Source organism: Aegilops tauschii, chromosome 2 (assembly GCF_002575655.3).
Source record: "Aegilops tauschii subsp. strangulata cultivar AL8/78 chromosome 2, Aet v6.0, whole genome shotgun sequence".
Taxonomy (NCBI): Eukaryota; Viridiplantae; Streptophyta; class Magnoliopsida; order Poales; family Poaceae; genus Aegilops; species Aegilops tauschii.
Window position 1 is genome coordinate 501,255,335 of NC_053036.3, and position 27,308 is coordinate 501,282,642.

A 27,308-nucleotide genomic window follows, 5' to 3' on the forward strand; every position below is an offset into this window, starting at 1 on the left:
TCTTCCATGCCAGCACAAAGGACGGCCTCTGTGGGATTTCAACCCGAAGAAGCATCGAACCCTGGTGAGGCTCTTCGAGACCACCCACGAAGATGCCTGGAGGTTACTCTTTTAAGGGCAACGAGAAACCGCTGGCCACGGATTTAGACCGTGGTCACAACTGTAAACACCCCGCCAATGAGGTATGTTACTTTTGACGTATCCCCAACTTAAATGTTTCGAGGATGATGTCTGAGATTTTAGTATTGCTCCCCGAGGACTGAGTGGAGAGGGCGAAGCGGATCCAGTGTCCGGCTCCGCTGCCCGAAGAACCGGGGGAGCCGGACACAAGGGGAGCCAAAGAATATTCTCAAGTATTAGCAGTTGAGTTTTCAATCCAAATTTATTGATTCGACACAAGGGGAGCCAAAGAATATTCTCAAGTATTAGCAGTTGAGTTGTCAATTCAACCACACCTGGAAACTTAATATCTGCAGCAAAGTGTTTAGTAGCAAAGTAATATGATAGCAGTGGTAACGCTGGCAAAGGTAACGGTAGCAAAAGTAATTTTTTTGGGTTTTGTAGTGATTGTAACAATAGCAACGGGAAAGTAAATAAGCGAAGAACAATATGTGAAAAGCTCGTAGGCATTGGATCGGTGATGGAGAATTATGCCGGATGCGGTTCATCATGTAACAATCATAACATAGGGTGACACAAAACTAGCTCCAATTCATCAATGTAATGTAGGCATGTATTCCGAATATAGTCATACGTGCTTATGGAAAAAAACTTGCATGACATCTTTTGTCCTACCCTCCCGTGGCAGCGGGGTCCTATCGGAAACTAAGGGATATTAAGGCCTCCTTTTAATAGAGTACCGGAAAAAAGCATTAACACATAGTGAATACATGAACTCCTCAAACTACGGTCATCACCGGGAGTGGTCCCGATTATTGTCACTTCGGGGTTGCCGGATCATAACACATAGTAGGTGACTATAGACTTGCAAGATAGGATCAAGAACTCACATGTGTTCATGAAAACATAATAGGTTCAGATCTGAAATCATGGCACTCGGGCCCTAGTGACAAGCATTAAGCATAGCAAAGTCATAGCAACATCAATATCAGAACATAGTGGATACTAGGGATCAAACCCTAACAAAACTAACTCGATTACATGATAAATCTCATCCAACCCATCACCGTCCAGCAAGCCTACGATGGAATTACTCACGCACGGCGGTGAGCATCATGAAATTGGTGATGGAGGATGGTTGATGATGACGATGGCGACGGATTCCCCTCTCCGGAGCCCCGAACAGACTCCAGATCAGCCCTCCTGAGAGAGTTTAGGGCTTGGTGGCGGCTTCGTATCGTAAAACGCGATGAATCCTTCTCTCTGATTTTTTTCTCCCCGAACACGAATATATGGAGTTGGAGTTGAGGTCGGTGGAGCTCCATGGGGCCCACGAGGCAGGGGGCGCGCCTAGGGTGGCAGGCGTGCCCCCACCCTCGTGGACGGGTGGTGGGCCCCCTGGCCTTAATTCTTTTGCCAGTATTTTTAATATTTTCCAAAAAATAGTTCCGTGGAGTTTCAGGTCATTCCGAGAACTTTTGTTTCTGCACATAAATAACACCATGGCAATTCTGCTGAAAACAGTGTCAGTCCGGTTTAGTTCCATTCAAATCATGCAAGTTAGAGTCCAAAACAAGGGAAAAAGTGTTTGGAAAAGTAGATACGACGGAGACGTATCAACTCCCCCAAGCTTAAACCTTTGCTTGTCCTCAAGCAATTCAGTTGATAAACTAAAAGTGATAAAGAAAAACTTTTACAAACTCTGTTTGCTCTTGTTGTTGTAAATATGCAAAGCCAGCATTCAAGTTTTCAGCAAAGATTATGATTAACCATATTCACAATATCACTTAGGTCTCATGTTTACTCATATCAATGGCATAATCAAGTAGCGAGCAATAATAATAAATCTCGGATGACAACACTTTCTCAAAACAATCATAATATGATATAACAATATGGTATCTCGCTAGCCCTTTCTGAGACCGCAAAACATAAATGCAGAGCACCTTTAAAGACCAAAGACTGACTAGACATTGTAATTCATGGTAAAAGAGATCCAGTCATAGTCATACCCAATATAAATTAATAGTAATGGATGCAAATGACAGCGGTGCTCTCCAGCTGGTGCTTTTTGATAAGAGGGTGATGACTCAACATAAAAGTAAATAGATAGGCCCTTCACAGAGGGAAGCAGGGATTTGTAGAGGTGCCAGAGCTCGATTTTTAAAGCAGAGATAAGTAATATTTTGAGCGGCATACTTTCATTGTCAACATAACAACCAAGAGATGGCGATATCTTCCATGCTACACACATTATAGGTGGTTCCCAAACAGAATGGTAAAGTTTTTACTCCCCCTCCACCAACAAGCATCAATCCATGGCTTGCTCGAAACAACGAGTGCCTCCAACTAACAACAGTCCCAGGGGGAGTTTTGTTTGCAATTATTTTGATTTGATTTGCATAAAGCATGGGACTGGGCATCCCGGTGACCAGCCCTTTTCTCGTGAGTGAGGAGCAGAGTCCACTCCTCTTGAGAATAACCCGCCTAACATGGAACATACGGACATCCCTAGTTGATACATGAGCTATTCGAGCATACAAAACAGAATTTCATTTGAAGGTTTAGAGTTTGGCACATACAAATTTACTTGGAATGGCAGGTAGATACCGCATATAGGAAGGTATAGTGGACTCATATGGAATAACTTTGGGGTTTAAGGGATTGGATGCACAAGAAGTATTCCCGCTTAGTACAAGTGAAGGCTAGCAAAAGACTGGGAAGCGACCAACTAGAGAGCGATAATAGTCATGAACATGCATTAAAATTAATAAACATTGAGTACAAGCATGAGTAGGATATAATCCACCATGAACATAAATATCGTGGAGGCTATGTTGATTTTGTTTCAACTACATGCGTGAACATGTGCCAAGTCAAGCCACTTAAATCATTCAAAGGAGGATACCACCACACTATACCACATCACAACCATTTTAATAGCATGTTGGCACGCAAGGTTAACCATTATAACTCATAGCTAATTAAGCATGGCATAAGTAACTATAATCTCTAATTGTCATTGCAAACAAGTTACTTCATAATAGGCTGAATCAGGAACAATGAATTAATCATATTTACAAAAACAAGAGAGGTCGAGTTCATACCAGCTTCTCTTATCTCAATCAGTTCATCATATATCGTCATTATTGCCTTTCACTTGCACGACCGAACGGTGTGTAAAATGATAATAGTGCATGTGCATTGGACTAAGCTGGAATCTGCAAGCATTCAATAAACAGGAGAAGACAAGGCAATATGGGCTCTTGGTTAAATCAACAATTATGCATATAAGAGCCACTTCGACAATTTAATTATGGTCTTCTCCTATCGACCCCCAAAGAAAAGAAATAAAACTATTTACATGGGAAAGCTCCCAACAAGCAAAAAGAAGAACGGTAAATCTTTTTGGGTTTTCTTTTAATTATTACTACTACGAGCATGGAATTTTTTTGTTTCTTTTAAGGTTTATTAAACACACAAGAAGAAGACTAAAAAGAAAATAAACTAGCATGGATAGTACAATGAAAGAGTATGAGCACCGACAACTAGAATGAGTGTGTGAACATGAATGTAATGTCGGTGAGAAATATGTACTCCCCCAAGCTTAGGCTTTTGGCCTAAGTTGGTTTATTGCCACGGATGGCCTGGCGGATATCCAAAGTTGTAATTGGGGTCGTACTGAGATGCAGCGGCTATTGCGTCGTGGGCTGCAGATTGGAGGCGAGCTGCTCTCGTCCTCCTCTCGTACTCATTCGCCTCCTCCCTGGTTATGAAATATCTCCCTTTTTCCTGAAAGTCAAAGAAAGTAGGGGCAGGGGGAGTAATATGGACAGCACGGCGTCTGTCAAAGATTAGTCGGTACTGGAAGGGAGGTCCGTCCCTCTCAACAAACTGATGACGAACCATGGCATCATAATCTAAATAAGCGGGAGGCAACTCAATATCATCCTCACGTATGGATATACCAAGAAAATCAGCTAAACGAGTTGCATAAATTCCACCAAAGAAATCTCCATTAATTTTATTATTATGCAACCTACGTGCAACTATGGCTCCCAAATTATAATGTTTATCTCCTAGTACAGCACTCCTGAGAACACTAAGATCAGGGACACACATGTGACATGCTTCATCCTTACCATTTATGCACCTACCGATGAAGAGAGCAAAATAATGTATAGCGGGAAAATGAATGCTCCCTATGGTAGCTTGTGTTATATCTCTAGATTCCCCCACAGTTATACTAGCAAGAAAATCTCTAAATTCAGATTTGCGAGGTTCACTAGCACTACCCCATTATGGAAGTTTGCAAGCAGTGGTAAAATCCTCTAAGTCCATAGTATAAGAATTTTCATAAAGATCAAACAGGACAGTTTGAGAATTGCGTGAAGATGAAAATTCAAACCTCCTCACAAAGGAACTAGTGAGATAGTGGTACTGACGGCATTTTTCTGCCTCGAAGCTCACAAGATCGGCGTTACGCAAATATGCGTTAAATTCTTCCTTAATTCCTGCTCGATCCATGAAGTCTTCTGAAGGCCATTCACAAGGCCGCACTGGAGCGTCCCTTGGTGGTTCATCGTCAGCATCACGCATTGCAAGCCTGGGTCCTTGCTTCCTTGAAGAACCACCTTGGTACATTTTCCTAAACATATTTCTTCCTCTGGAAAATTTCTGAAAATTTTAGTAACTTCAAATAAAAGTGAAACAAAGTCAACAAAATTGATAGCAACTACTCCTACAAGTGCCTAGAGCCTATATCATGCATTAGAACTACTTGGAACCATATAAATTTGACATGCAAGCTGAAGAACATGGTCACCTAGGCAGCACAAATTTGCAATGAATAAAGCACTAGAACAAAAACTAATTGGACCATTGGAGGAGTCACATACCAAGGAACAATCCCCCAATGCAGTTTTGTGAATGAGGCTTTGAGCAAGGAGATCGAAAATCGCAGCAAAATGAGCTAGAACTCGTGCTTGAGCTGGTTGGTGATTTTTTGGGAGGACGAAGGAGTGTGTGGTGGCTGGAATAAGTGGAGAGGAGCCACCATGGGCCCACGAGGCAGGGAGCGCGCCCTGGACCCTCGTGGCCAGGTGCTTGCTCGCCCTGTTGTGTTCTCAGTGCCAGATATTCTCAAATATTCCAGAAAAAATCATATTAAATTGGCAGGGCATTTGGAGAACTTTTATTTTCGGGGTATTTTTATATTGCACGGATAATTCAGAAAACAGACAGAAAAATACTTTTTTTACTTTATTTCAACTAAATAACAGAAAGTAAAAGGAGGGTACAGGAGGTCGTGGCTTCTAATTTCATCCATCTCATGCTCATCAAAAGGAATCCACTAACAAGGTTGATCAAGTCTTGTTAACAAACTCATTCCGAATAACATGGAACCGGAGAAATTTCGAATAACACTATGTTACCTCAACGGGGATATGCACATCCCCAATAAGAAGAATATCATATTTGTTCTTGACCGTAGGAAGAGGAAATTCAAAACCTCCAAAAAATAATCGATGGAATTTTTCCAATAGAATTGATACTATGAACTTGAGGTTGTTTCCTCGGAAAGTGTACTGTATGCTCATTACCATTAACATGAAAAGTGACATTGCCTTTGTTGCAATCAATAACAGCCCCTGCAGTATTCAAAAAGGGTCTTCCAAGAATAATAGACATACTATCGTCCTCGGGAATATCAAGAATAACAAAGTCCGTTAAAATAGTAACATTTGCAACCACAACAGGCACATCCTCACAAATACCGACAGGTATAGCAGTTGATTTATCGGCCATTTGCAAAGATATTTCAGTAGGTGTCAACTTATTCAAATCAAGTCTACGATATAAAGAGAGAGGCATAACACTAACACTGGCTCCAAGATCACATAAAGCAGTTTTAACATAGTTTCTTTTAATGGAGCATGGTATAGTTGGTACTCCTGGATCTCCAAGTTTCTTTGGTATTCCACCTTTAAAAGTATAATTAGAAAGCATGGTGGAAATTTCAGCTTCCGGTATCTTTCTTTTATTAGTAACAATTTCTTTCATATATTTAGCATAAGGATTCATTTTGAGCATATCAGTTAATCGCATACGCAAAAAGATAGGTCTAATCATTTCAGCAAAGCGCTCAAAATCCTCATCATCCTTTTTCTTGGATGGTTTAGGAGGAAAAGGCATGGGTTTCTGAACCCATGGTTCTCTTTCTTTACCGTGCTTCCTAGCAGCAAAGTCTCTCTTATCATAACGTTGATTCTTTGATTGTGGGTTATCAAGATCAACAGCAGGTTCAGCTTCTACATCATTATCATTGCTAGGTTGAGCATCAACATGAACATCATCATTAATATTATCACTAGGTTCATGTTCATCACCAGAATGTGTTTCAGCATCAGAAATAGAAATATTATTGGGGTTCTCAGGTGTGTCTACAACAGGTTCACTAGAAGCATGCAAAGTCTTCTTTTTCTTCTTTTTAGAAGGACTAGGTGCATCAACATTATTTCTCTGAGAATCTTGCTCAATTCTCTTAGGGTGGCCTTCAGGATACAAAGGTTCCTGAGTCATTCTACCAGTTCTAGTAGCCACTCTAACAGCAAAATCATTATTCTTACTATTTAATTCATTGAGCAAATCATTCTGAGCTTTAAGTACTTGTTCTACTTGAGTGGTGACCATAGAAGCATGTTTACTAATGAGCTTAAGTTCACCTTTAACTCTAGACATATAATCACCCAAGTGTTCAATCATATAAGCATTGCGCTTTAATTCTCTACCAAAATAAGCATTGAAGTTTTCTTGTTTAACAATAAAATCATCAAACTCATCTAAGCATCGGCTATCAAACTTAGTAAGCGGGATTTCAGCTTTATCATATCTATAGAGAGAATTTACCTTTACTACCTGTGTCGGGTTATCAAGATCGGGTGTTTCTTCAATAGGTGATGGATTAAAACCATGTATTTCTTCAACAAGCGGTAAATTAAGACCATGTATTTCTTCAATAGGAGGTAAATTCTTAACATCTTCAGCTTTAATACCTTCTTCTTTCATAGATTTCTTTGCCTCTTGCATATCTTCGGGACTGAGAAATAGAACACCCTTTTCTTCGGAGTTGGCTTAGGAATAGGCTCAGGAGTTGGCTCAGGAAGTGTCCAATTATTTTCATTTGTCAACATATTATTCAATAGAATTTTAGCTTCATCTGGTGTTCTTTCCCTGAAAACAGAACCAGCACAACTATCCAGGTGGTCTCTGGAAGCATCAGTAAGTCCATTATAAAAGATATCAAGTATTTCATTTTTTCTTAAGAGGATGATCAGGCAAAGCATTAAGTAATTGGAGAAGCCTCCCCCAAGCTTGTGGGAGACTCTCTTCTTCAATTTGCACAAAATTATATATATCCCTTAAAGCAGCTTGTTTCTTATGAGCAGGGAAATATTTAGTAGAGAAGTAATAAATCATATCCTGGGGACTACGCACACAACCAGGATCAAAAGAATTAAACCATATCTTAGCATCACCCTTTAATGAGAACGGAAATATTTTAAGGATATAAAAGTAGCGAGTTCTCTCATCATTACTGAATAGGGTGGCTATATCATTTAATTTAGTAAGATGTGCCACAACAGTTTCAGATTCATAGCCATAAAAAGGACCAGATTCAACCAAAGTAATTATCTCAGGATCAACAGAGAATTCATAATCCTTATCAGTAACACAGATAGGTGAAGTAGCAAAAGCAGGGTCAGGTTTCATTCTAGCATTAAGAGATTGCTGCTTCCATTTAGCTAATAACTTCATAAGATCATATCTGTCATTGCAAGCAAGAATAGCTTTAGCAGCTTCTTCATCCATAACATAGCCCTCAGGCACAACAGGCAATTCATATTTATTAGGGGGAGAGTCTTCATCATCACTATCTTCAATATTATCAGTTTCAATAATTTCATTCTCTCTAGCCCTAGCAAGTTGTTCATCAAGAAATTCACCAAGTGGCACAGTAGTATCAAGCATAGAAGTAGTTTCATCATAAGTATCATGCATAGCAGAAGTGGCATCATCAATAACTTGCGACATATCAGAATTAATAGCAGTAGCAGGTTTAGGTGTCGCAAGCTTACTCAAAACAGAAGGAGAATCAAGTGCAGAGCTAGATGGCAGTTCCTTACCTCCCCTCGTAGTTGAGGGATAAATTTTTGTTTTCGCGTATTTCAAGTTCTTCATAGTGACCAGCAGATATAAATCCCAAGTGACTCAAAGAATAGAGCTATGCTCCCCGGCAACGGCGCCAGAAAATAGTCTTGATAACCCACAAGTATAGGGGATCGCAACAGTTTTCGAGGGTAGAGTTTTCAATCCAAATTTATTGATTCGACACAAGGGGAGCCAAAGAATATTCTCAAGTATTAGCAGTTGAGTTGTCAATTCAACCACACCTGGAAACTTAATATCTGCAGCAAAGTGTTTAGTAGCAAAGTAATATGATAGCAGTGGTAACGCTGGCAAAGGTAACGGTAGCAAAAGTAATTTTTTTGGGTTTTGTAGTGATTGTAACAATAGCAACGGAAAAGTAAATAAGCGAAGAACAATATGTGAAAAGCTCGTAGGCATTGGATCGGTGATGGAGAATTATGCCGGATGCGGTTCATCATGTAACAATCATAACATAGGGTGACACAAAACTAGCTCCAATTCATCAATGTAATGTAGGCATGTATTCCAAATATAGTCATACGTGCTTATGGAAAAGAACTTGCATGACATCTTTTGTCCTACCCTCCCGTGGAAGCGGGGTCCAATCGGAAACTAAGGGATATTAAGGCCTCCTTTTAATAGAGTACCGGAACAAAGCATTAACACATAGTGAATACATGAACTCCTCAAACTACGGTCATCACCGGGAGTGGTCCTGATTATTGTCACTTCGGGGTTGCCGGATCATAACACATAGTAGGTGACTATAGACTTGCAAGATAGGATCAAGAACTCACATATATTCATGAAAACATAATAGGTTCAGATCTGAAATCATGGCACTCGGGCCCTAGTGACAAGCATTAAGCATAGCAAAGTCATAGCAACATCAATCTCAGAACATAGTGGATACTAGGGATCAAACCCTAACAAAACTAACTCGATTACATGATAAATCTCATCCAACCCATCACTGTCCAGCAAGCCTACGATGGAATTACTCACGCACGGCGATGAGCATCATGAAATTGGTGATGGAGGATGGTTGATGATGATGACGGCGACGGATTCCCCTCTCCGGAGCCCCGAACGGACTCTAGATCAGCCCTCCTGAGAGAGTTTAGGGCTTGGCGGCGGCTCCGTATCGTAAAACACGATGAATCCTTCTCTCTGATTTTTTTCTCCCCGAACACGAATATATGGAGTTGGAGTTGAGGTCGGTGGAGCTCCAGGGGCCCACGAGCCAGGGGCGCGCCCAGGGGGGGCAGGCGCGCCCCCCACCCTCGTGGATAGGTGGTGGACCCCCTGGCCTTGATTCTTTCGCCAATATTTTTAATATTTTCCAAAAATAAGTTCTGTGGAGTTTCAGGTCATTCCGAGAACTTTTGTTTCTGCACATAAATAACACCATGGCAATTCTGCTGAAAACAGCGTCAGTCCGGGTTAGTTCCATTCAAATCATGCAAGTTAGAGTCCAAAACAAGGGCAAAAGTGTTTGGAAAAGTAGATACGACGGAGACGTATCACGCCCAAAAAGGGGAAGGGCGCCCCAGCGGTCAATACCGCGTGGGACGTTGACAGTAGTCCGGAACGACGCCCCCGCACTAAGCCCCAGGCCGCATCGTAAGTGACATGGCTTATTTGTGCGCACCTCCAGCCCTTTCTCTTTATTATTTTAACATGGTTAACTACACTATTGCAGTCCGGCCCGTGACCTTATCCAGCGATCCTCGTCTGGAGGTTCGTTGGCTCCATTTGGAGATGGCGAGCATGTCGCCACCGCCTGCTTACTCCCCCGGGGCCAGGGACGACACCGAAGTGCTGTCCCGGAGGACCGCTCCGAAGGGAGGAGCCCAGGACGTTGTCCGGGAGGCGCCACAAGGCGAGACCTCCACTGCCGACACATGGGGGAGCCAATCCCCATGGAGACTGGCGAAGAGGGCCGTATCCAGTTCGGCCCACAGCCGAATATGATTCCGGAGACCCATATGGCTCCGGAGTCGAGCGAGCAGCCCCCTTTAAAGGGGGGGTGCGCCGCCTCCACCGGTGGCTCCTATCCATCCAGGAGCGCTGGATGACATGATGGGGGTGCTACGAAGCGCCTTCGTCGTGGACGAGCACCGTGTCCTTATGGGTGCGGTGATCGAGAAGGTTCAGTCCGCCAGAGCGGACTGAATGAAGCCTGCAGCAGCCCGTTAACAGGTTTCGAGGTAAGTAGGAGAAAAACACCGTGTAGTCCGTAGCCCCTGAGACGCTGTCCGGTGTTCAGCGAGAAGAACCGGACAGAGGATCAATCCTTAATTATAATAGGCTGACTGAATATGTATTGATAAGCAGGCATCCCTGTTGGCCGCGACCTCGCATGTTGCCGAGGTCTCCGAACTGAAGTGAAGGCTGGAGCGGACCGAGAACGAGCTCGGCGAGGTTAGAATTCGGCTCCAGGAGAAGCAAGGTGAGGAACGACCTGCTATATGTTCGGGAAATAATAAGTGTTGTATATTGACAGTGGTATTGTGATACGTGCAGAGGCCGCGACCGAGGTCGAGGCCCTGAGGAAGGCCCTGGGCAAGGCCGAGGAGAAGGCTGTCCAGCAGCAAGCCGCCCGTAAGAAGCTAAAGGCCCGGGTCAAAGAAGTCCAGCAGGAGCTCCAGGATGCGGTTAGCAAATGTGAGACCTTGGAGAATGATGCGTCGGCTCAAGGGGTCTGGCTCACCAAGGCTCGTCACAGCGCGGAGACCGCGCGAAATGAGGCCCAGGCCGCCCTCCAGGAGATCCAGGAGGCCAAGAAGATCATGGCGGGTAAGGCTTTCAAGATGCAAAGCAAGTATGCGGAGAAGCAGTACCTTTTACTAACCTGGGTTCGGAGTTCCCCAGGAGCTTTTGCTGATCTACCGCGCAGTGTATCGGACGCCGTGGAGTTCTATCGAGCCGAAGGAGGGGGTTCCACGGAGAAGCTCTTCTGGTCGCAATATGCGGTGTCAGAGCCTCCCGTGTCCTTCACCGATCAGCTGAAACAGCTGGTGGAGCTGCACAAGGTGGCCGAATTAGCCATGAAGGATTTGACAATCCGGCTATGGCCAGCCGAAGCTATGCCTGGCAGCTACTTCGGACTCGTGAGGCGGATGGTAAACGCATGTCCTCGGCTGGACGTTATCAAGTGCTCCGCCTGTATTGAAGGTGCCCGTATGGCCTTCACTCGCTGCAAGATGTGGTAGGCGAAGATGAACGCTGTTGAAGTTGCCAGCGGGCCGTCGAAGGGCAAGGAGCACCGCACACCCGAGCGATATTTCACGGATGTCGTAGAGGGGTCTCGACTTGTAGCGGTGCAATGTTCGCAGGACATTGTATTTGAATAGATGTATTCATGTTGCCCTTGCCTTGTATTATTGGAACAAAGCCGGTTTTTGTAAAGTAATTTTATTATGCTTTGAATTGTTTCCTCCTGTGCGGCCGTGTTGCATGTAATCTGAGGGTTGTCCAGTCGTCGGCTTCTGCCCTCACGTAGGTAGTACGGAGGTGTTCGGGATGGAATCTAAACAATCTTGATCCAATTACATGGTCCTTGAAGGAGTTGTTTAGTGCAACGAACAAGGCAACCAGACTTTACGGCTTGAACACCCTCACTTAGCCATAGGAGTTTTATAATAAAGCATGGGCGCAGCCCCTAGTTTAAACCAGAGTACTGTCAGCATCTGATCGGGAAGTGCCGATCTCTCGCATAACACGGAAAAAATCTCAAACGATTTGTAACCCTCGAGTAGCTGACCGGCTCTCGCCATATCATGACAGTCAGTTTTCGGCTTTCTCTACTGAGGTGCTCATCTGGTCAAAGCCAGGGCACAATTGCAGTAGTTCTCCCTTTACTACCCTAGCCGATAGAGCGGAACGTAGGGTAGCAAGCACAGGAGCCGGGCAACCCAACTATTGACCAAATACATGATTCGGAGCCAATGCATATAATGCTAAATTCGGGGTGCCGAACTTATGTATAAGAAGTGTTCGGACTGTAATGCCGTATTGTGGGGCGACAGGTACCCCTGGCGAATATGAAACGTAAAAGAGTGTCGATGCAGCAAATAAGCAGATCGAAATAAAACGAAGTAAGAAGCGAAAACCAAAGAAACTGGGCCACGAACCATTTTTATTATAACTGGATGGATACGTCAAGGCGTATCTTGTACAGATGGTGCGAGAAGTATCCGGCTATTTAACATGCCGGAATCAATAGGGCGCAGCGTGCGGGTCCTGAGAAATAAGTATGAATACCGTTAAGAAGAACGTATAAAGGTTACCCTACACACCTGTGTTGCTTGCCTCCGTTGTATGCTAATCCTTCTAAAGGACTTGCGATCGGGCCCGCTGAAAAAGGTGCCTGAAACAAGAAAAAGAAGTAAAAGTATATGTGTCCGGGATCGGTCTGGCTGAACTGTAGACCCCGGGTTATCTTGTGCCTCCGTCGATGTCCATGCAATTTTGAGTGCGTAATTGTGTACGCGTGGTACGAATGCCACTACCTCATTGGGACTGGGACGGAGGCCGAATTGCTAGTCGAGCTCTTGACGAGCCGCGCTGTCCTGTTGTAGTGTAGTCCGGAACCTCTTAATGATGTCCGAGGGCTCGACGGCCGTACTATGGTGCTGCTTGAGAAGGCCGCTCTGTACTTCTGCTGCTAGGGCGGCGGTGTGCTCCTCTGTTCGGAGGGAGCGTTCCATATTGCCATTGACTGTTATGACGCCGCGTGGACCGGGCATCTTGAGCTTGAGATAAGCATAGTGTGGCACTGCGTTGAATCTAGCAAACGCGGTTCGTCCGAGCAGTGCGTGGTAGCCGCTGCGGAAGGGGACTATATCGAAGATTAACTCTTTGCTTCGGAAGTTATCCGGAGAACCGAAGACCACCTCCAGCGTGATTGAGCCCGTATAGCGGGCCTCTACGCCTGGTATGACTCCTTTAAAGGTAGTCTTTGTTGGTTTGATTCGTGAGGGATTAATGCCCATCTTCCGTACTGTATCCTGGTATAGCAGGTTGAGGCTGCTTCCACCATCCATCAGGACTCGTGTTAGGTGGAATCCGTCGATGATTGGGTCAAGGACCCGTGCGGCCGAACTGCCATGGCGGATACTAGTCGGATGATCTCGACGATCGAAGGTGATCGGAAATGACGACCACGGATTGAACTTTGGGGCGACTGGCTCTACCGCGTAGACGTCCCTGAGTGCCCGTTTGCGCTCCTTTCTGGGGATGTGCGTGGCGTATATCATGTTCACCGTTTTGACTTGGGGGGGGGGGATTTCTTCTGCCGGCCGGTGTTCGGCTGCCGGGGCTCTTCGTCCTCGTCCTCACTTTGTGATCCCTTTTCTTTGTTTTCGGCATTTAACTTGCCAAGCTGCTTGAAGACCCAACAATCCCTGTTGGTATGATTGGCTTGCTTATCCGGGGTACCGTGAATTTGGCACGGACGGTCAAGTATGCGGTCCAGGCTGGAAGGTCCTTTGTTGTTTCTTTTGTAGGGCTTCTTCTGTTGGCCGGACTTGGAGCCACTGAATCCGGCGTTGACTGTGGTGTCATCGGTGTTGTCGCCATTGCTTTGGCGTTTGTGTCTATTGCGCCGGAGCTTGCCGGTGCTGTTCTTGGCCTCAGTGGGGCCTGCCTCGCTGGCTGTGTTTTTGCTATGAGCCAGCCATCTGTCCTCACCCGCGCAAAATCGGGTCATGAGTGCTGTAAGGGCTGCCATAGACTTCGGCTTTTCTTGGCCGAGGTGGCGTGCTAGCCATTCGTCACGGATGCTGTGTTTGAAGGCTGCTAGGGCCTCGGCGTCCGGACAGTCAACGATCTGGTTCTTTTTGGTTAGGAACCTAGTCCAGAATTTTCTGGGTGATTCTCCGGGTTGTTGAACTATGTGCCTTAGGTCATCGGCATCTGGTGGCCGGACATAAGTTCCTTGGAAGTTATCAAGGAAAGCCTCTTCCAAGTCCTCCCAGCTGCCGATGGAATTCTCAGGCAGGCTGTTTAACCAGTGTCGAGCTGGTCCTTTGAGCTTTAGTGGGAGGTATTTGATGGCGTGGAGGTCATCTCCTCGGGCCATGTGGATGTGGAGAATAAAATCTTCGATCCACACTGCTGGATCGGTTGTGCCGTCGTATGATTCGATATTGATGGGTTTGAACCCCTTGGGGAATTCGTGATCCAGTACTTCATCTGTGAAGCAGAGAGGGTGTGCGGCACCTCTGTATCGGGCCACACCGCGGCGTAGCTCTGATGGAGTCCGTCTGCGGCATTCGGCCCGGGCGTAGTTAGGTTTGTCACGTCCGAATAGGTAGCCGTCATCGTGCCTCAAGGCACGTCCTCGCGATCCGTAGATCAATCTTGTATGTTCTGCTCTACTATCCAGGGTTTGCCGGAGGTCGTACGTGTGACCCCGAACTCTTCCGTCTCTGTTTTTTCGGGGCGGTCTGGCCAGCTGCTGTTCGGCCTGAGTTGCCGCTTTATCCCGACCGCGGGGTGGCCGGTCGGCCGCCCTGTCTCGACCACGTGGTGGTCGTTCCGTGTTACGCGAGGGAGATATGTGTTCCAGTGCCTCCTCATCGAATTGAGGTAGCAGTCTGCGTTTCGGATAGCTCTTGGCTGGGCGCTTGAGGCCGTATTCTTCGGCTGTTAGGACATCGGTCCATCTGTCGACGAGCAGAACTTTTTCAGCTTGAAGCTGCTGTTGTTTCTTTTTCAGGCTCCTTGCAGTGGCTATGAGCTGAAGCTTAAAGTGCTCCTGATCCAGAGGATCCTCAGGTACGATGAAGTCTTCGTTGCCGAGGCTTGTCTCCTCCTCGGAGGGTGGACGGTAACTATCGTCCTCCGAGTCATCTTCTATGGCCTGTTCGCCAGGGTTGTCTTGCCTGTTGCCGTGTTCCTCCTGTTCGGATGCAGCTCCAGCAGGGTCTTCATTGTTTTTGGCGTCGCCTGGAGTACTATTTTCTTTGGTGCCAGTGTTGCCGTCCTTTGAGCGGCGAGGCTTAGAACGGCGCTTGGGGCGTCGGCGCTTGGACTGCGTCTCAGAGGTTTTATTTGCATCTGGCTCTTCGTTGTCGTCGCCAGATCCTTTGGGTGTATCAACCATGTACACGTCGTACGAAGAGGTAGCCGTCCAACGTCCGGTGAATGGCGGGTCTTGGCCTTGCTCCATATCGGCATCGTTGTCCATACCGTCGATGTCTTCGGAGCCATAATCAAGCACGTCGGTTAAGTCATCGAGAGTGGCTATGAAGTGGGTAGCGGGTGGGAAGCAAAATTCCTCGTCATCCGTCTCTAGCTCGAACCGGACATAGTTCGGCTGTGAGTCCTTCTCCAAGGACAAATTCTTTAGAGATTTTAACACGTCACGGCGAGTGCTGGAAAACGTCAGCGGCGCTGAACTCGAAGATCGATAACCGATCTAGCTCGGTGTCCGCAGGCGTACACAGTCCGGAACTTATGGCCAGAGACAAGTCCAAAGTTCTGTTAAAGCGAATATTGCAGGGCGCTGAGTCCATGTGCGGCTCCAACGTCGCGGACTCTACGGCCTCAGATGGCCCGGTCTGCTTTGGCTCTAAGGCCGTTGCAGCCGCAGGAACCATCTCCTGGGTGTGATCCGATGACAGATTTAAGTCACGTTCATCGGGGTGAGGGGAGCGATCGTCGCGGGCTCAAATCCCTTGAAGATCAAGTCTCCACGGATATCCGCGGCGTAGTTCAAGCTTCCGAATTTGACCTGATGGCCAGGGGCCTAGCTGTCGATCTGCTCCAGATGGCCAAGCGAGTTGGCCCGCAGTACGAAGCCACCGAATACGAAGATCTGTCCGGGGAGGAAGGTTTCTCTGGACAACGTCATTACTGGCGATCGAAGGGGCCATCGAGCCCTTTGCCGACGGCACAGTGGAACTCTCAATGAAAGCACCAATGTCAGTGTCAAAACCGGCGGATCTCGGGTAGGGGGTCCCGAACTGTGCGTCTAGGATCGATGGTAACAGGAGACGGGGGACACGATGTTTACCCAGGTTCGGGCCCTCTCTATGGAGGTAATACCCTACTTCCTGCTTGATTGATCTTGATGAATATGAGTATTACAAGAGTTGATCTACCACGAGATCGTAATGGCTAAACCCTAGAAGTCTAGCCTATGTGAATATGGTAATGAGTATATGTATGTATGGATGTCTCCTTTCCGGACTAACCCCTCCGATTTATATAGACACAGGGGGGATCTAAGGTTTACATGGAGTCGGTTACATAAGAAGGAATCTTCATAGTAGGTCGCCAAGCTTGCCTTCCATGCCAAGGAGAGTCCAATCCGGACACGAGTACGGTCTTCGATCTTTACGTCTTCACAGCCCATCAGTCCGGCCCATGGATAACAGGCCGGACGCCCGAGGACCCCTTAATCCGGGACTCCCTCACCCGGACCTTTCGGCCCCCGGACGCTAGCCCAGCTTCACCCGTGCCAACTCTCTGGTTAGGCCGGACCCTTCCCGACACCTGGCCCGGAACCTCCGGAGCCCGGAACTTCCGGCCCTGCCTGCGAGTAGTGACTTGGGCCGTGGCCCGTGTACCCTTTCGCCCCCTAGACTATATATACTCTTCTCCTACCTACGTTTTAGGGTTAGCATTGGTTTAGCTCATATGTGAGATAGAGCATTGCTCATCCATACAGATCTACTCCACGAGAGAGACCGCGACCCCTCTATGGAGAAGATCCCCGTGGATTCCAGACCCCCTCTTGGGTGGCCCCATCAAGACCTCCTCACGGAGAAGAACCGGTTACCCTCTGTATCGTCCCTTGTTGATCGTGGATCTTGTATCTCTTTGTGATTCGAGGATCTAGCATATGTGTGACTTATTCTTGTCGGTTTGAGTATTTCTCTTGTGTTCTCCCTCGTGTTTCCTCTCGTGTTCTTCGCGGGATCCGCTCCTTTCGTGAAAGATCGGCCATCTAGGGTTCCACCCTACATCATACCCGCTATTCTTACTGTCAGACTTGCTCCGATGACTTGTACACCATCTAATTTTTTTGCATTCACTTTCATCAATTCCCATTATATTTGTCAAATTGCATAGCAAAGATTGCTTTGATAAATACTAGCAAATAAGTACCAATAGAGCAGCGAGCATGTGCATAGTCATTTTTTGATACAATATTTCCAAATTAGCCATGCAATAATGCAGGATTCTCTCCTGAATCACGTCGTTAACATACTGAAAGGACACCTTGCCCCTAAGGTGGGTCTTAGTGTTAATGGCATTATGTTTAGAAAATTAAATATATTTTAAGTACTTACACATGACACACATTATTGAAAATGAAACATAAAGTTGGTCGTTTGCCCCTATAAGCAAAAAAGGATAAAAGAAGACAACGCGTCAGTTAAAACCACGAAGAGTAAATCTGTCGATGGCCAATAAACTGGCATAACAGCGAAAACCATCATCAATCCATTGATAAGATCCAACATGTTCTGCTCGCCACAGAACAAGGGGTGTGACCTACCAGATGATAGCCTTGGAGGCGGGAGCTTGGACCTTGTCTCGCGGCTGAGCGCCCCACACCACGACGCAGACATGTGGGGGACGATGCCTCATCCTGTGTCATGCTGGTGAGGTGCTGCTGATGGGAAGCTGGTTATCTTTCAGGATTCTGGACGGCGGCACATGATGGTACGCTAGTTAGCTTTATCATCAGTTCAAATGCATGAATCCTGATGTGCTAGACTATTCACCGATTTTCCAAGTTTGGTTGCGCAAACTACACTGGTAGTGTCTAAACTGAAGCAAGTAAAGGAGGAAATACGAACTTAACAAAGAATGCGAACGCGAGCAATGACAACCGGAGAGGGTGAGGGAAGGAGATTCAAGAACAACCCACTTGTTGACACCTCATGCACACTAGATTCATACTAGTCAAAGCTAATCTAGATAATTGTATTCTACTTATATTTGTTAGACTTGTGTAATCGGTAGCCCTTTATCATTAATCTGTAGATACTAAAGTAGGTACAAACACATATAAGCTGACAATGCATTCCATACGTGGATGTGATTGTGCCTTTATTTTAACTTGTTTAGATTCAAATGAATTTATTTCAGCAAAATGTTCGAAACAAAAGTCTAAGAGAAATACAATTTCCATGCAAAAACATGGATACTCGGTTTCTACAATAGTAAACTATCATATTTTATATTACTAACATGATACGTGTTTAAAAAATGGTGGATACAATAAAATCAGTAGTTACGGTTTTATTACAAATACCGTATTAAATATTAGTGAAGACCTAGTCACAATGAGTTGTGCAAAAGTAAAAAATGCTTAGTATAAATATATGACAATCATTTAATCTGATTCATCAGTGGACCTACACAACAATGATGAATTATCCAATGTGATGCATGAATTTCATGATCAAATTGGTAACAACAATCTGCATGTGGCACTTGACGGCAAAAACGATGAGCAAGAGGGGTTCAGACAAGTAAGACATTTTTTTAGTAGAATCTCCCACATATTTAGGTCATGTCGTATACTCATGTATTCCAAATCTTCAGTATAGGTGGGTTAGAGGCGATGCAATTTTCGCAACAAAAATGGTACATGTGATTGTTACCTGAAATTTAAGGTTATACCAAAAAAAAGTGGACAACACTATAAGATGTGCGTGTAAATATATACTAGTAAATGCGCCCGTGCGTTGCAACGGGACACAAATATCACAATTTTACAGTTAAGTTAATTGCTCAAACATCCAATCTCTAGATCAATGCTTAGCATGAATTTCTCTAATCCATATATCTAGTTTCAACAATGATGGACTCAACACTGTGATCCACTTTCTGTGATGAAACAAAAAATAAAGTGATGTTCTCACATTCAGATTGTGCAAAGGGGCAATCAGCATGGAGTTCATTACTCAAAAAACAATCAAATTGTGACCAATTATAATATTCTTAATAGTTATGTTTCCGTTTCTCGTCTTGACTTAAATCATCTAGTCGTCTGGAAAAGCTAATTATAGGCTGCATCAGCTACATGAATTTTTTTATGATAACACAGTAGGAGAAATAGGCGATTTTCAATCTCTAAAATGTAGCTAAATATAACCAGTTGATCTTGTTTATGAATTCAACAACAAGTAGTTGTAGCATAATTTTCTAAAGTGGGTTACTACAGTTAAAGTTCACTCAGCCTCAATGAAATAAGCCAAGCAGTATTGTGTGTGTAAAATTAAGGTATACATCATTATGATAAGGTTCTGCTATTTCTCTTATAAAAATTAAGCATTAGTGTATGTGTGAAGAAAATATTTACTTGCAGCTATAAAATATTTGGTGCTTCCTTAATAAAAACTCTATTGCGAACCTGCATTGCTTGACCAAGAAATGAAAACAGGAGAAACATGAGTTTCTTTTGGGAATTAGCTCAGACATTTGCTTGGCAACTTGAACATACACATACTACATGAGCCTTCTTTTGGTTCAAAACACAAACAAAGCTCAAGTTTTGCATATTAAACTGCACCAATCGTACTGAATGTTTTAACACCCGATGTCGAATAAAATAGTATGTCGGCACCACATTATAATGGGGTTGGCATAAAGATCATCAATGAGAACATACCAAGATAGTACATGGAAGGCAATGCATTGGGTATTATTGACCTTCTGAAACTGCAGTACATACATGCTGAATTTCAAAACATTGAGTAATTTGCTTGCTCTTGAGAAGATAAAACCGACATAAAACTGATTATCACTTTGCAATAATCAAAATCAATAGTGCCAGGTCCCAGCAAATTACCATGCTAAAAGGTAAAAAAATAATCTAAAACTCAAACGCAACTAAAATCAGAATGTAACAACAGGTAGTGTTCTATTATCCCATTCCAAGTTCACCACCTAAGCATACCCCTTTTGGCCGGCCTCCCCACATCGAGGATAAGTAGTAGAAAGCAATGTTCAGAAGGGCTTCATTTTTTCATAATAAGCATGCAAATTAATCACCCTTCAGGTGGAAGGATCATCACTTGGTCAACCTTGCCTTTCCTCCACTAGGTTGGCAAAGCACGGTTTGTCAGCCAGGGCACAGCACAAAAGTCTGATAATGGCTGAACATTCATTCAATGGTAAAAAACATAGTAAGTTGGATTTTGTGATGGAAGAGAGATAATCAACAATTATATCATAATTGCATGAAGTCCACTTAACAAAGCTTAGGCTCGACTTTCAGATTAGTAACACGCACACATTATGTTATGTCAAGAAGGTTTGAAGCAACACAAATGATCACATCTAAAGTGGTCCTCAAAAATCAAGAGTGGACATCTACACCCATAGTCATAGTTACAGTAGTACCTTTTCAGTGAATTGACATGCATGTGCGAAGAGATGCTAATCATCCATGTGCCAAGTCTCTGCAACATACATGTATATATTTAGTGGGCATAATAGACTGAGTCCAATAGGCGAGAGACACTACACCAATTATCTTTTCTTTCCGCGGAACACACTACACTGACTCTAAATTGAACTCTTCTAAATTCATCTCGCCTTCACCGCAAAGCCCCAAAAGACAAAAAGGAATTAGCCAAACGTTTAAAAAGTCACTTAATATATGAGCTAGATGAGAATAAACAGATGAAACAATAGTGATTAATAATAAACACTTGGACGGGGAATGGACTACTCCTACTGAATTAGCTGAGGTGCGGCACCATGACCTTGCAACAGCAGCCCATGTGGAGGCGATCTGGCTTGCATTCCCGATCCACAACTGTTGTGGGCAGACGATGTTCCTACTGGAGGATTCTCCACTTGAATCCAGGCTTGGCAGTAACACCTTTATGAATGTAACTCAAGTACTCAACTGCTTGAATGCGACGCCGATGGAATCCTCTTCTCGACTGCTCCTGCAAGGATGTCCTGCTGAACCCCCATACTCCTTGCTGGGCCCACCACCTTCATGCCTTATAAAATCAATCATAGTGCATATGTTAGTGATAATAAAAGATTAACATCACGGCCCTCAAGCAAGTTAGTTATCAATCATGTGTCACGCGTATAATACATTATTTCCTCGAGGTCGCTAGAACTGAATTTAACAATATGAATAGCAAAGAGAGGTTGTTTCTGATGATTATCACAATAGAGCCAAAACAAACAAATAGAACATTTTTGTGATGAAGAAATTAGCGGTATGATTCTATCTACATCAATCTACCTGAAGGCATATGTTACAGCAAGCAACTACAAAATATTCAAAATCATATCAAAACTCACAAAATTCAATTAAAAAAAGGGAAACATAACAGACATGTCGCATTTATCTTCACATGTGACTGCAAGTTGTACAACGACGTACTCCAGGTGGAGCACGGGTGGTCGGCATTCCAGCCATGTTGGTAGAAAAGCAAGATTGGATGCTTCCAGCGAGATGATTTCAATCAATGAAATTTCTAATTCAGATGTGGCTTCCATAGAGGGGCTCAGGCCTTTTATGTGGCAAAGTTTGGCAATTCAGGTGCAGTTCATGTCCGGCACGACTTAATGGCGTGCTCGAGTAGTTCTTCCGATATGAATCGGCGACTGGCGATGGGTTTTGCACAGGGTGGTCGCCACACCCCACATATCCCCCAAAACGTGCTTCTCTCGCACGCGCCACCGCCCCCCGGCATCTCACCGTTGTTACCACCCACAAGCCTAACCACGAAACTCGGCCGTCATGCAAAATTATCGATTCGCCCCATCCGAGACGCTCTTCCAACTTGGTGAATATATTCATCAATGGAATCTGGCATGTCAAACAAAAACTTGATGTAGTTTCAGAAGATCCATTCAACATCCCAAGACCCGTGCACAAACAACAACATATACTTCTCTAGTGAGAAACCGCCTCAATCTTTCTCTTCTCTCTTTCATTTTTTTCTCACCTTGAATGGAAATTACTCCAGCCCAGTAGCAGCAGTAGTTGCTTCAGACAAGGGATCGCCAACTCATTATCTCAAAAATCTTCTGCTTCTTCTGCATAGACTCCACCCAAATTACCACCTGTCTAATTGGTTTGATTGGCTCCCACAACAAATACTCCATGTATCAACCATGGTGTAAGACAACGAGTTTGCCAATTTTGGAACATACTGTTGCTGAAAACATCATGACCTGAGAGTGTGCGAAAGATATACATGGCCTAATCTGTGCATCCTCTCTCTAGCAAGCAGTCCACTTCATCGAAAACAAACACAGAAACATCTGCAATTAAGGTCGACATTGTCTGCAGAGATCGGGGCTTCCCTGCCACCGGTTCCCCGTTCTCCATGATCAACACCACCATAGCAGCCAAGCTGCCGAGCTGCGCTACACCCCGGTGCATCAGCAGAGCAGCCCGCTCCGCCTCGGTGTTCGGGTCGACCAGGGGCAGCGGCCCGACCGACCATGACCGGCGGCGACGGGGAATTCAACCAAATTGGTGGTCCTGGACTTGGACTCGGGGGAAAGGAGTGAAGGCCGCTGGGGAGCTGGAGTCTTGAGGGAGAGGGAGGCGCACCCGTGGTGGTCGTCGGCGAGAGGTGCTGCCGGGGTGGTCGTGCAAAGGTCGGCGGCGGCAGCGCTGGAGGGAGTCGCAGATGGGATCGGTAGGTAGGGTAATTTCTTTTCTTTTATCTCGTACATACCTGTTCGTTGACTTATTATATGCAGTGCGGGTTGAATACCCTAGGCGTGTTTGGTTGCAGTTTGCAACCATTGTTGCATTGCATGTCCATCTTCAGCCAGTCCGGTTCTTGAAATGCAGCCTCATATGCAGCAGATGCAACCTGTTTAGTTGTGTGCATCACATGGAGGGGCACTTACCCCCTCTTTGGTTGCCGTAACTTCAGCTGTTTGGTTGCAAACAACGTTTGTGTTCTGCTCATCCCATTCAAATGTGGTGGCCTTACCACCACATGATCAGCACAACAGCAAGCACATATGGATCAAACAAAGCAAGCAACCAAATGAAATCAAACAAAGCAAGCAAGAAAAAGACGGCAAACTACTTAACTACATAGCATAAGTCTAGATTAACAGCAAGGGCATCCTCCTTCCTACTCCACGCCAGGGTGCTGCTCCTGGCCAAAATATGAACAAGTTCCCAGCACAAGTACCCATAAGTCTCGCCACACACCATAAAAGTTCAACACTAACACCTTACTTCACTTAAGTACATAGCATGCTCGATGTCACCAACGCAGTTGTGCCTGCTGCAATGAAACCTACACATGACCGAGGAGTCATGGTTATAGATCTGAACCTTCAGTCCGTGTCCTGAGATGCGCACAACGACGAGGTCGCCGGGATGATCCGGTGGCGGCGGCAGAAGTAGTTCTAGCCCAGGCCAAGCACCATGTGCCCCTCGAAGTTCTGGTTGATGACCAGCCGGGTGTTTATCACCTCCACGAACTTGCGAGGGACGACGAGCATGGCGAGGTCCTCGTTGTCCTTGATCTGCTGGTAGAAGCGCAACGGCTCCCGGGCCCCCTCCTCGTGGCCCTGCCTCGGAGATCATCCCCTTGAACGAGGCAGGCTCATGAAGGCGATCCTGCCAGGCAGGTCCACCGTCCTGAGCCACCTGTTCGTGGGGATGAAATCCTCGGCGCCATCAGCTCCGGCCACCACCTGAGCTCCTCCACCCGCCACATCCCAGTCAGTCTTCAATATCTTGTCAGGTAAGATGACAAATATTAGTGCACAAACTCTTTGCAAAATGGCACTGATCAGAGACATTTGCCCAAGAGCAAATGCCACTGATCAGTGCACAAACTCTCTGAGCAAATGCCACTAATCAATGGCACTTGCTGTTGGGCAAATGCCACTGATCAGTGGACTTGCCCAAAGCAAGTGCCACCTGATCAGTGGTAGTTGCCCATGAGCAAATACCACTTATCAATGACACTTGCTGTTGGGAAAATGCCACTGACCAGTTGTCGCTATCCTCCCCTGGAGGGTTGTTGTTTATCTATTATATTGCTATTTAAATGCGAATATTCATAGGCGTGGACGAGCTCGCGTGATCACGGAATTGATCGGCGTTGCTTTGCATTGGGATATGGGACGCATGCAGTGTGCGGTCGTCTATGGTGCCTTATTTAATGCGTATTTACTGCAGAAGCGGCGACATTTGTACGGCGCTGGGCAACGGACGTCCATGTTCGTCCATTTTTTTTAACGGTCACCAGGGGAGGGTATCCCTCCCTACCTGAATATATTGCTCAAAAAGCTGCCAAAAGCCAAGAGTCGCCCCTTAAGCCTTGGCTGATCCCGTTTATAAGGAAAACAGGATCGAAAACCTAAACAAATTGACCCCGTTTATGAGGGAAACCGGGCCGAAAACCGTAGAAGTAACAAGGTTACAGAAGAGAGAAAAAAATAACTCCCAGGACAAGGCATGCCTAGCTAGCAGACGAAAGGATCATCGCCATGAAGTACACCGGTAGAAGTGGGGTGTCGTCGAGGGATCACAATACTAGGACTTTGCAAGCAGCCTAACACCCAAACCGGCGTGCGTACCAAACCCCACTGCACAACTCAGGAGCATCCACAATCAACTAGTGCAACTGAACACGAACCTTGACCGGGAGCTCCACCACGGAAATTCGGAACGATTAGCAAGTTGGGGAGGCATCTTGCGCCATCAATGAGCAAAGATGAACCGAGACATCACCAAAAGCACGAAGCTCGCCGCAACACATCAGCAGCCATGGGAGGGCCTTTATCATGCATAGCAATAGAGACAAGACACCTTCCTGAGGGGGAGACAGATGGCCGCCCTGCGACGCCAAAGGCACCGCCGCCGACCCCCAAGAAACACCATCGAACAACCACCATCGACCCCTGCCGGCCGCACCACCCACCACCATCAAACCCAACATGACAACCGAGCTGACTTCTAGATGATGCCTTCAGGAAGGGTTGCGACGCAGATTGCGTCGCCATCTGTTTCGGGCAAACCTGGAACCAGGGTTTCCCCCGAAGTCATGGAGAGGTTGGCGACACAACAACATACAACGACGCCTTCAAGAAGGTTCGCGGCCCCCGTGTTCGTCACCGTCATTGGCTCTGGTCAAAGCACGGCTTTCACCGAGTTGAGCATGGACACCCAAACTCCAAGCACCGGTTGAACTGGGTAAAAATGCTCACCTGCACCAGCCGACGAAGAGGGCCATGGCAGCCCCGCCGCCGCCCATGGCCCAACCACCGGCGAGCCACCAGAGGCTGGAACCAACTCCACGTCGCACTGAAGCATCCGGCGTCCAGATCCAGCGCCCTCTCGCGGAGCAGCAAGAACCAGCCGCCAAAAGGGGAATATCCAGCCACCCCACCGCACCATCTCCATCTCCCTGCAACCACCGCCAGCCCACAGATCCAGGCGTCAGGCCCATGGATCCGGCCATGGACGGCCGCCAACGGCGACATGAAGCCCATGCCTGAGCTGCCGCTGACCACCCCCGTGCGCCACCGCGCCACAGCGCCACAGCATGCGCCCGCCTCCGCGAGCTCCCGCACGCATGCCCCAGCCTCGGCCGCCTAGACACAGCCGCGCGCCACCCCACAGCGCGCCGCCGCGGTCAGGCACGCCGCGCCGCCGCCACTAGATCCGGGGCCGCTGCCCCGGGCACCGAGCTCCGCCGCGCAGAGCGACCAGAGGATCCCCTCCCCCATTTGAGGAAGGGGCCCGCCGCCACCGCTGCAGGGCCAGCGGCAGCGGCGGCGGGGGGAGGCGGAGGGGAGAGCCGGCGGCGCCGCGCGAGGTTTCGCCCCCGAGTCGCTCGGGAGGGAGCGACGCGGGGGAGTTTTTTTTCCATGTCCATCCATCAGCGACGGCTTCCTGGTTCTGTATCAACAGTTGGGATGTTCTAAATGACTTGCTAGCTTGGACCTTATTCTATGTTACCAAGATCAACGCCTTCGAATCCCATTCGAGAAACCTTCTTCTTTCCCAACAGGGAAACCCAAACTCAGATCAATGCGAGGCGTTGATCAATGCAATGCGAGGCTTTTGGGTGAGATCATTGGGGTCAATTTCTAATATTTTTATATCAAATCTGTTGAAACTTTGTGAAACTTTTTTTTTCAGTCACACACACATGCACGTTTCATGTACTTACTAAAAAAAATCAGCTGCTTGTTTCGCCCTACACCCACAGAAAACCATGCCAAAGACACCTCACACAAGGCCGACAGTATTCACAGTCAAACTTGTCTTTCTTTGTGTCTATAAATGTAGTTCCAGTATTGAATTGAATCTCCTCATTTTTTTGAATTGTAGTCATAAAGCGTAGCTATCTTGTCAATTTTTTTTACTTGATATCATTTTGATTGTTTGAATCTGAATTTTCAGTGTTTGATTCTATGATCTCATAGAAAGGTCGGTTTGGCTCAAATGGCTGATTTCATCCATCCCATTGCCATCAGCTGAAACCATGCACGATCCCACAAACGTAACGTATGCACGTTATGCCGTCACCGCGCCGTGGTATTAATTGGCTCCGTCATACGGACTCATCACCGTATGCTACTGTTTGGCCATGCGTATGGTTGCTGTTTTCCACGGCCGCACTTAATGCATGTACTACCACCTGGTTGTTCCATTGGTCCAACTCAACGCGCCTCATCAACGAGCCCAGTTGTTGTCATGCCATGCCCACCATCGATGCATTGATGTGTCGCATCACCACCCAACCCTAAGCAATTGCCAAGGAACGTAACCATATGGACCATAATTTTCTACTCTCGCAAGGACGAACAATGCCACCCCTAACCCTAACCGATGCACATCAATGGTGACTCCCCCATGGGCTACCCACGGTTCTCTTGTTGTTTGCTGCAACAAAAGACATGAGGACTACTGGCTTCACCTCATCCCGCCCTATGTTTTGTCATCGTTCACTTCTAGGGCATGACATGTGGAAGTAGGCCTATCTCAC

General features: G+C 46.2%; 2 long non-coding RNA genes across 2 annotated transcripts; both read right to left on the reverse strand.

The window, feature by feature from the left end:
* Nucleotides 1–20,078: 20,078 nt before the first annotated feature.
* LOC109748011 (uncharacterized) lies at nt 20,079–20,978 on the reverse strand. Its single transcript, XR_006670502.2, has 2 exons — nt 20,704–20,978; nt 20,079–20,456 (listed from the first exon to the last, which is right to left on the reverse strand). It is a non-coding gene; the product is annotated as an uncharacterized lncRNA (long non-coding RNA).
* A 2,389-nt stretch (nt 20,979–23,367) lies between these two features.
* Nucleotides 23,368–26,211, reverse strand: LOC141020543 (uncharacterized). The gene is made up of 2 exons (XR_006670501.2): nt 25,522–26,211; nt 23,368–24,033 (listed from the first exon to the last, which is right to left on the reverse strand). It is a non-coding gene; the product is annotated as an uncharacterized lncRNA (long non-coding RNA).
* Nucleotides 26,212–27,308: the final 1,097 nt, after the last annotated feature.